The sequence below is a fragment of the Leuciscus leuciscus genome (assembly GCF_965113295.1).
Source record: "Leuciscus leuciscus genome assembly, chromosome: 12".
Taxonomy (NCBI): Eukaryota; Metazoa; Chordata; class Actinopteri; order Cypriniformes; family Leuciscidae; genus Leuciscus; species Leuciscus leuciscus.
This window is the reverse complement of record NC_138736.1, coordinates 25,985,860-25,996,440: the sequence shown is the minus strand read 5'-3', so window position 1 is coordinate 25,996,440 and position 10,581 is coordinate 25,985,860.

Below are 10,581 nucleotides of genomic sequence, written 5' to 3'. Positions count from 1 at the left end.
CGGTACCGACAGCATAGCATGGGACTGACAGGAAGAACGAAAGACTCGGACCCGAACCCGAAGACTCGAGAGGTGAACTAATCATTTATCTTTCCGATACAGCCAGCTTAGTCTCTATGGGACTGACAGAAAGAACGAAAGACTCTGAGCCAAACCCGAAGACTTGAGAGATGAACTAATAATTTCTGTTTCCAGTACAGAACCCATAGGATGTTGCACATGCGCGGTAAACACAAAATGAACGATTCACTCTCTGAGACAACTTGGTTGTCCCAAGTCATATTAAACCATCCCCCCGATCTGTGGAGAATCAACAACTGGCCGACACTCTCAATGCATTTTATTGCAGGTTTGAGAAGCCCAGACTCACACCTCACACCCGCTCTGATGTGCACTTCACACATCCACCATCACCTCCTGCAACCCCTCTCCTCCCCCCTTCTGCCATCCAACCTGAGCTTAAGGTCTGTGTGGAGGACGTGAGCCGAGTCTTCAAAAAACAGAAGACTAGGAAAGCTTCAGGCCCAGACGGCATCTCATCTGCTTGTCTAAAAGCCTGCGCTGACCAACTGGCCCCAGTCTTCACGCAGATCTTCAACAGATCATTGGAGCAGTGTGAAGTTCCCTGCTGCTTCAAACGCTCCACTATCATTCCGGTTCCCAAAAAAACTAAAATCACTGGACTTAATGACTACAGACCTGTCGCTCTCACGTCTGTGGTCATGAAGTCGTTTGAAAGACTGGTGCTGGCCTATCTGAAGGACATCACTGGACCCCTGCTGGATCCCTTTCAGTTTGCTTACAGAGCAAACAGGTCTGTGGATGATGCAGTCAACATGGGACTGCACTATATCCTGCAACATCTTGACAGACCTGGGACTTATGCACGGATCTTATTTGTGGACTTCAGTTCGGCCTTCAATACCATCATCCCTGATCTTCTCACAGCCAAACTGACTCAGCTCTCCATGCCATCCTCAATCTGTCAGTGGATCTCCAGCTTCCTGACGGACCGGCAGCAGCGAGTGAGACTGGGGAAGCTCACATCCAGGACCCTCACCATCAGCACTGGCGCCCCCCAAGGGTGCGTTCTCTCCCCACTGCTCTTCTCCCTGTACACTAATGACTGCACTTCTAAAGACCCCTCTGTCAAGCTCCTGAAATTTGCAGACGACACCACCGTCATCGGTCTCATCCAAAATGGTGACGAGTCTGCTTACAGACTGGGGGTTGAACAGCTGGCTGTCTGGTGCAGCTATAACAACCTTGAGCTGAACACGCTCAAAACAGTGGAGATGATTGTGGACTTCAGGAGAAAATCCCCAGCACTCCCCCCTCTTACCATCATGAACAGCACTGTGGAAGCAGTGGAGTCATTCAGGTTCCTGGGCTCTACCATCTCTCAGGACCTGAAGTGGGCAAATCACATTGACTCCATTGTGAAAAAGGCCCAGCAGAGACTGTACTTCCTTCGCCAGCTGAAGAAGTTCAATCTGCCACAGGAGCTGCTGATCCAGTTCTACTCAGCTGTCATTGAGTCTGTTTTAAGCACTTCCATCACTGTCTGGTTTGGTTCAGCTACCAAATCGGACATCAGGAGACTACAACGGACAGTCCGGACTGCAGAGAGGATTATTGGTGCCACCTTGCCAACCCTCCAGGACCTGTACTCTTCCAGAGTGAGGAAGAGAGCAGGTAAAATCATCACAGACTCCACTCACCCTGGACACCCCCTGTTTGAACTGTTACCGTCAGGACGGCGACACAGATCACTGGCCACAAGAACATCCAGGCACAGGAACAGTTTCTTTCCACAGGCCATTTCCCTTCTGAACACTTAACATGCCCCCCAATGCATATGCCTGTAAGTGCAATACTCCCACTGTCTAGTGCAATATTCTATTCTCTAAGTCAGGTGATATTTATATTTATATTATTCATACTACTCAAAATACTGTAAATATGTTCATAATCTGTAACATGCACTAGACTCCCACTGTCTAGTGTAATATTCTCTAACTCAGGTGATATTTATATTTATATTATAATTCATATTACTCAACATACTGTAAATATGTTCATAATCTGTAAATGTTTATTCAGACTAAACCCAACTGTGACCCCTTTTTTGACTTTTTATACTATTTTTATTTTTTTTATATATTTTATTCTTAGAATTTGTATTACTATGTTTCTTGTTGTATTTGTATTTGTATATGTGCACTGGAAGCTTCAGTACCAAGAAAAATTCCTTGTGGGTGCAAGCACACTTGGCAATAAAGCTCTTTCTGATTCTGATTCTGATTCTGATTCTAAAGATTGTGATCGTCATGACCGACCCATCACTAGTCTTCATCAATGGAGAGAGGGTGGAGAGGGTTCCCAGCATCCGTTTCCTGGGAGTCTACATTACAGATACTATGTACCGTTTTACTGTGAAAACTGGTTACAATTATGCACATGAGTGCAATACTGATGCTGTTTTAAAGTACTCTTACACTACCTCAGTTTACAACACTATATTGTGGCTGCACTACTGTTTATACTGTGTATATTGTTTAATTTATATTTATTTATATTGTTTATTGTTATTCTACTAATTATTCATTTATAACTTACTGTTTTAGCCATCTTTTTAGAGCTGTTAACCCCATTTTTTTTATGTGTACTACTGTGTGCATACCATGACAATAAATATTCTTCTTTTTCTTCTTTGCTGCTTTTTTAAAGTTAGACTGTAATAAATATTCACATACAACTTTTAAATCTCACTCTACAATAGTCCCTTACACAAAGCACCACATCCTGAAGATTTGGATTACAGCACAGGTGGTATGGTGTATTTTATGACAGGATATTAATATGCCCCATGATAAACAAAACTAATGAAATATTGCATGATGGTTAAATTATCACAGAAATTTTAATCAATTCACAGGGGAGCACAGAGTGCGCTATTCAACACTCCAATTACCTAAAGAAAAATATGGTATTGCTCTTCCAAATCTGAAAAATTATTTATGTGCAGCAGAATTACGTCCCATCTTATATTTGTGCACTTCTAGTTACATAGCCAAGTGGAAAGACATAGAAACAAATATACAAGATCTCCAAGTTCAGTCACTTGTAGGGGAGAGTAAACTTCATGGATTTAGTAAAGACAAACTGGATCCAATAATGACACTCTCATTGAAGGTTTGGCTGTTTTGGCTCTATTGTTAAACATTTCAAATTGGAGAAAGAAATTGGAATACTTAGGGATGATCCAATATTTCAACAGTGGAAGGATAGGGGAATAACAGCATTTCTGTGTTGTGAAATTAGAAGCTTCCAGGACTTAAAGGATAACTTCGGACTAAGAAATCAGGATTTATTTAGATTGAAGGGGGTGGATTGGAATCCACTGCTGCTTCAATGTATATGTAATGAGTAATTATAATCAAGGTATTAATCAATATTTTTCCTTCTAAATATCAAATGAGTTGAATGACTTCTCCGGAGATTTTACTTTGTTATAGAAGTTACCAGTGTGATTACTGAAATGTTCTTTTCATGTATTCTTTTTAATGTCTGCATTTGATATTTGAATGCAGTAACAGTGTTTGCCTATTTATCCTGGCTTCCAGAAATGAAACAGGGACTGGTTTTGTGTTTGAGAAAGGTCTTCAACGTGTTAAAGGAACACTCCACCGTTTTTTGAAATAGGGCTTATTCACCTTCTTTCCTACATTTAGATAGGTGGGCAAATGCATTTTTGTCTCAGTGCATGCATTGTTTTAGTTTGACAGGGTTGGCGCTAGCTTAGCTTAGCATAATGAATGGAATCCTTTGTTGCCAGCTAGCATGTCCTGAGTAAAAGTGATATAAAAAAAATTAAAAACCCACCTAATTACTTCTTGTGGCCTGCGTATTCACAACAAGTACAAATAGCGATGCAGATTAACACTAGGCGATTTCCTATGCAGATTTTGACTTGGGACTATATTAGGGGGAAGCACAGGCGAAGCACTGCTATTTGGGCGCAGAGATATCACGCCCAAGTAGCAGTGCTTCGCCTGTGCTTCCCCCTAATATAGTCCTTAATATATAAGTCAATATCTGCCTAGGAAATCGCCTAGTGTTAATCTGCATCGCTATTTGTGCTTGTTGTGAATACGCAGGCCACAAGAAGTAATTAGGTAGGGTTTTTTTTTTATCACTTTTATTCAGGACATGCTAGCTGGCAACAAATGATTCCATTCATTATGCTAAGCTAAGCTCACGCCGACCCTGTCAAACTAAAACAATGCATGCACTGAGACAAAAATGCATTTGCCCACCTATCTAAATGTGGGAAAGAAGGTGAATAAGCCCTATTTCAAAAAACGGTGGAGTGTTCCTTTAAAACAAATAGGGGTCATTGAAGTCTATAGTTTAAGGGACCATTTCTCAGTTAAAGCCTATATTTTCCATTTAGACTAAAGTGTCCTATATCCTTGAGAAAAAGAACTTGTTATCTTGATGTTTTGAGAGGACTCTCCTGTTTATAGTTAGAGCCTGGCCAAATCCAACCTTGGAAAGCTGTGTGTCGGTGTGTGTGTTATTCTTCTTGGTTACAGGTTAAGGAACCACTGGCATTATTGGAGATTGACTGAGTTCTTGTTCGGGACATGCTGGCACCCAGCAACCCAAATCTGCGACCTGGAAGGTCACGACGCCTGACTTCAGTGTCCAAGTGTCAGCTGCATAATCTATGGAGATATGCTTCAGTCTATCTTTGTGGAAAATTACTATGTTTATCTATTTCTTAGCCAATGAGAATCATTCAACCTGTAAGCAATGACGTAGCTTAGACCTTGGAAGTGGTATAACTGCTGTGATCTTTGTAACTGTAAGCGGCCTACGAACTCCTGTGTGAGTCTTGAAGCTGACTTCTACTGACGAAACTGCAAACTATCTTCAGTACAACTTTTCTTAAATCTTCTTTCAAACATCTGGTCCTTGGGTCCTAAACTTTTAACCCCTAACAAGATATTTCCAGTTAAGGGATAACTACAACAAAACGTTTAGCTGGAAGTGCCTGATCCACTTCTTTATAACACCTAAGATCAGAAACAAACAAGTTTCCAGGCAGCAGGCTTGCTGGAGACAGTGTGGACAGTTAGAAGTGGGTCACACACATATTTTTTGGAGTTGTGAGAAAATTCTGTCTTTTGTAGGTAGTTATGTCTGAAGTGTTTGATTATAAAATACCCAGAACCTCTTTGTTTTTACTTATGGGAAATATTAAAGGCATAGTTCCTAAAAGTGATATTTATGTAATATTCTTCTTGTGGCTTGCAAAAAAAACTATAACTAGGAACTGGCTTAAAGATACTACTTTGAAGTGTAAACAATGGTTTGGAATTATTGAAGAAATCCTGGTTATGGAAGAACTTACATATATTCTAAAGATGAAAAGAAGTGCTTTCAAAATGGACTGGGAAAACTGGTTGATATATAAAGAACGTAAATACATCCTCAACTAAGTAAACAGTAATTGTTAAAGGAATGGTTAACCTCACCTGTTTGGCTTTGTTGTTCTGTTTTTTTGTTTTGTTTCTTTTTCTTTCTTTCTCGTTTGTATGTATGCATATGTTCATTGATATTTAAGAATATGCTCTGATATGTATTTAAAAGTATACAGCTGTGTACGCTATGTAGCATATATTTGATATGTATATGCATAATTTCCTTTCCACCCTTCTGTGAATATTGTTTTTACTTTCAATGTTAATCTTGTAAATCAAAATTATTAAAAATAAAAGTAAAAAAATAAATGAATCTTTGAAATGAAAAGTTATAACAGAATAAAACTCAGTCATTTCAAATTAAATAAATTGTTTGCCGAGATCCATGCTGTGCTATCATTGCCACAAATGGCCCAGCTCTGGCCCAGTATACATGCCATTGCTGACAGGAGGCTAGCAGTGCCAGCTTGAAGACACATCCGGGCCAAGATTACTGGGTTGAAGTCCAACCAACAAATAATTTTTACAGTGTGATTGAGTCTTTAATAGTTTCTGTGCATGATATTAATCTAATGCCACATCCACAATAATATGTTTAAATTGAAAATTTAAATTTTCAAATGGAAATATCCTAACATTTTCTAAAGTGTCTTCATGTTCCGTTTAGTTGGAGTAAAGCAATAGTGTGATGAGGGGTGAACGCAGCGAAAACTTTATCATGTGAGGTTTAAAGGGGGAATGAGGCGATCACGAATTTGTGTACAGTTTACAGAGAAAAAGCGACTAGTGATGACCTTGGTACCGGCACGTAAGAAAAAGGGAGGGTACAATACAGCTTAAAATACAGAAGTTTGACAAGTGGTGCTCACTGCAGAGTCTTGGAGAGGCTGCTCACTGCAGAGCAAATGAGTGGAGCTTACATCTAGCTCCTCCTCGCTAGACGTCCAGCGAGGAGAAGCGAATGTAATTTGGGCCTAATAGGTATAGCTAGAATGTCTGACCACACCCTATACCCTACCCGCAATTAGTGATGGCAATTTCAAAACACTGCTTCATGAAGCTTCGAAACCTTTACAAATCTTTTGTTCTGAATCAGTGGTTTGGAGCGTGTAGGCTATCAAACTGCCAGATAAACAAGGCTTCATTACGTCATAACTGTTTCGAAACACTTCGAAATGTCAACCACTGAACAAGTGTCTGTGGGTTTTACCTTATCTCTGATCAATTTTATACATTTGTAGACGTTTTAATTAGACAAAAGTATAATTAAAATGAATAATGGTAGTTAATAGTCTCTTACTAGTCCGTTTAGCTGCGAGACATTCATAGAACAAACAAAACAAACCCTGACAATTGATCAAATAACATGTAGACACTTGATAAACGTATTAAATGATTAGATAATTACATCTGAAAGATTTTACTTTCAATAAAAAATGTGCAATAGATTTGTAAAAGGTGTTTTTACAGGTTTTTGTTGCATTTACACTGTTCTGACCACTAGGGGTCACTGTGGAGACGGGGTCGGATTGTTTCTAAGCCTCCGCACAATATGGCACATTTGCTTCAACTGTTTCAGTGTTCCACGAAAGCCTCGATCTGCCCACCACTACCCACAACTCTATCCCTCCACCGCATTAGACATCCAGAGAGGAGGAGCTGGATGTCATTTGACTCTGACTCCAGCTCCACCTCTCTGGACCTCTAATGGGGTGGAGGGTTAGTCAAGCGAGGGGGAGCTAGACATAAGCTCCACCCATTTGCTTTGAGGAAAGTGAGTTGAAAGGGTTACTCTTTTGGTTCACTCAGTTACTTAGTTCTAGTCTGAAAAAATCTGAAATGGCAGCTTTGCAAACTAAATTAGATTATATTCCTTTAAAGCCACACTAAGTAGAAATTGTGTTTTGTCAAACAGCGACCCCTAGAGTCGTAAATTATATTATAACATTTTTACATGATTGCAGCTAAATCACAAGTAAATAGTCTATAGTCTAGGCCTACTGTATAATTTAATTTGTGTTGTTTTTATTGGAATGTAAACATTACAAAATGCCAGATAACATCAATTAAGTTAAATGTAAGTCGCATTATTTCATAACATTGGCCGTTATGATGTCATTAGACATGATTATTGCAATTTATCATAATAGTTTGCAAATTGTGTTCATTTACACTATTTACAACCTCTATGTTAGACTTATTTATGATAATTATGTGAGATATTGAAAGCTGTGCTCATGATAATCGCAGGAATCAACGTCAACAGCGTCATCTGATATCCGTCAGGACTACGTGATAAATACACCTCACAACACTGAGTTCAGCTGGCAAACTAATTCGTGAGGCATAGCTATCTGATTTATCAAAACAATTCCATTTACACCTGGTCACATAAATGTATTTTTGCGAAACGGATTTAAATTCGATCTTCAATTCTTGCGCTTTATGCAGATTTAATGGAGTTCACGTCACCGAAAGCAACAGATATGAGCTGCATTTTATAGATCATCAGCTAAAATTTCAAAATCAAAGACCGCAATAAGAGAGAGCAGTAACAGCCCTGGTATGATCATTTCGTTTCTTTACTTTTAATGATGAGGATTGTGTGTTAAGCGTCTGCGACTTATTTCACTTTGATTTGCGATAGTTTGCACGTTGGCTTGATGCAGTTGCTCATCTGCGGTGATGCGTGTTCCAGCGAGTCGTCATATCTGGATATAACATAATAGCCTATACAACGCTCTCACACGTTTTTATTTATTTATTTATTTATTTTTTAGCATTTTTGGGAGGAGTACAATTTACATATTATGTGGTTTCAAAAACCATATGCATTTACACTTGTCCAGTTTCGTCTGGAATGCGTCTCAGATCTCCTCCTGAAGTGGTTTGAGGGATCGGATTCAAATCCGTCTCAAATGCGTTTCGGAGGGCATTTAAACCTGGACTTTTCACGATCGGATGGCTATCCGATCTGAGAAAACGCATGAAGTGGCCAGGTGTAAACAACCCCCATGACAAAAACATACGCACGAAAGCCGAAAACAAACGCTGGTTGGCCTCTCACGTCCAAATTTGACGAAGTGGTGGGGGAAGTGACGTGTGCCGTAAAGCAGTCGAATTTTGTAGTTCTTTTTGTGCTCTTGTTACTACCCGAACCCCGAAGTTACATAGTGCCAGTAAAAGCGATACAGACCCTGTCAGGCTATGGCAGACGTGTCATTCAACCTATTGTAAGTCGATGTACCATCACAAGGATCTTGGAAATATATTATGAAGGTTGAAAAGTTACATAGTGTCGCTTTAAACTTGAAAAACATAATTTTGCCCTCTCAACAATTGCAATTATGTGGCAAAATTATAAAAGATCGAAAGGATATAGCCAATTTCAGTGCCAATTTGTATAAAAATCGCCTCGGTTACGACTGTAACCTCGGTTCCCTGAAGAGGGAACGAGCGTTGCGTCGAGAAAATGACGCTGTGGGAACGCTTTGCGTGATGACGTCTTGAAGCACATGTAAAATCAGTCCAATGGTGTGGCGGAACGTCAGAGGCGGGTGACGTCACGTACCAGGAAACTATAAAAGCCGGCCCAAAACAGAAAACGAAAGCTTCGTAAAAGTCTGAAGTCGAGCTGACAGGCATGAAGGAGATATGGCAGGGCGACGCAACGCTCGTTCCCTCTTCAGGGAACCGAGGTTACAGTCGTAACCGAGGCGTTCCCTTTCAAGGGAACTCCCGTTGCGTCGAGAAAATGACGCTGTGGGAACGTCTATACCAACGCCTCCATAGCTACAAATGTCTGTCCTGTGTGAAATCCGTAGAGCAGCACTAGGAAGACAAAACATGAGACCCTGGAGCAGAGTCTAGATCCAGAGAGTAAAACCTGACGAAAGTGTGCGGTGAGGACCAGCCTGCCGCATCACAGACGTCCTGTAAAGAAACTCCTGAAATAAGGGCCTTAGAGGCCGCCATACTCCTCGTCGAGTGCGACCGGACAGCCAAAGGAGAAGGCTGCCCAGCCGCCTCATAAGCAAGTGAGATAGCCTCGACCACCCACTTGCTCATCCTTTGCTTAGACACCGGGCCCCCTTTGTTAGGGGACCCAAAGCACACAAATAATTGATCACTTTTACGCCACAGGGCAGCTCTGTGGACGTAAGCGTCTAACGCCCGCACAGGGCAAAGCAAATTATTAGCCTCCTGGTCAGCATTTTGAAAGGGAGGAGGACAGAAGGCCTGTAGAACAATAGGTCTAGCCACATTAGTGGGGACCTTGGGGATATAACCCGGTCTCGGATGAAGGAACGCTTTAACCATACCCGGAGCAAACTCTAAGCATGACGGAGCCACCGACAATGCTTGAAGATCCCCTATTCTCTTAAGAGAAGAAATAGCCAGAAGGAAAAGAGCTTTCAGAGTAAGAAACTTCTCAGGAACCTCCTCAATGGGCTCAAAGGGGGCCTGGGATAAGCCTTGTAGCACAAAGGACAAATCCCAAGGTGGCACCCTAGAGCGAACTGCAGGCCTCAGCCTCCAGGTGCCACGAAGGAAACGAGATACCAGAGGGTCTTTCCCCACAGACATTCCACCCAAAGGAATGTGGTAAGCACCTATGGCCGCCACATAAACCTTTAAAGTGGACGGGGTCAGACCTGCAGTGAACCGGTCCTGCAGGAACTCCAGCACTGTACCAATTGGGCAGTGGACTGGGTCCAACCGACGGTCACTACACCAGGAAGTGAAAACTCTCCACTTCAGGGCATAAAGTTTCCTCGTGGAGGGAGCTCTGGACTGTAGAATGGTCTCAACAACCTCGGTTGAGAGACCTGACTCTATGAGCTGGGCCCCCTCAGAGGCCAAGCCCACAGGTTCCACAGTTCTGGCCGAGGGTGAAATATCGAGCCCTCTGCCTGGGACAGAAGGTCCCTCCTGACGGGTAACTCCAGAGGATGCCCGTCGAGGAGGGACACAAGATCGGGAAACCATACTCTGCCCGGCCAGCGCGGGGCTATAAGAAGTAGATGGACCCGGTCCCTGCGAACTCTTTCCAGAACTCCCGGGAGCAGAGCAACTGGGGGAAAGGCGTACA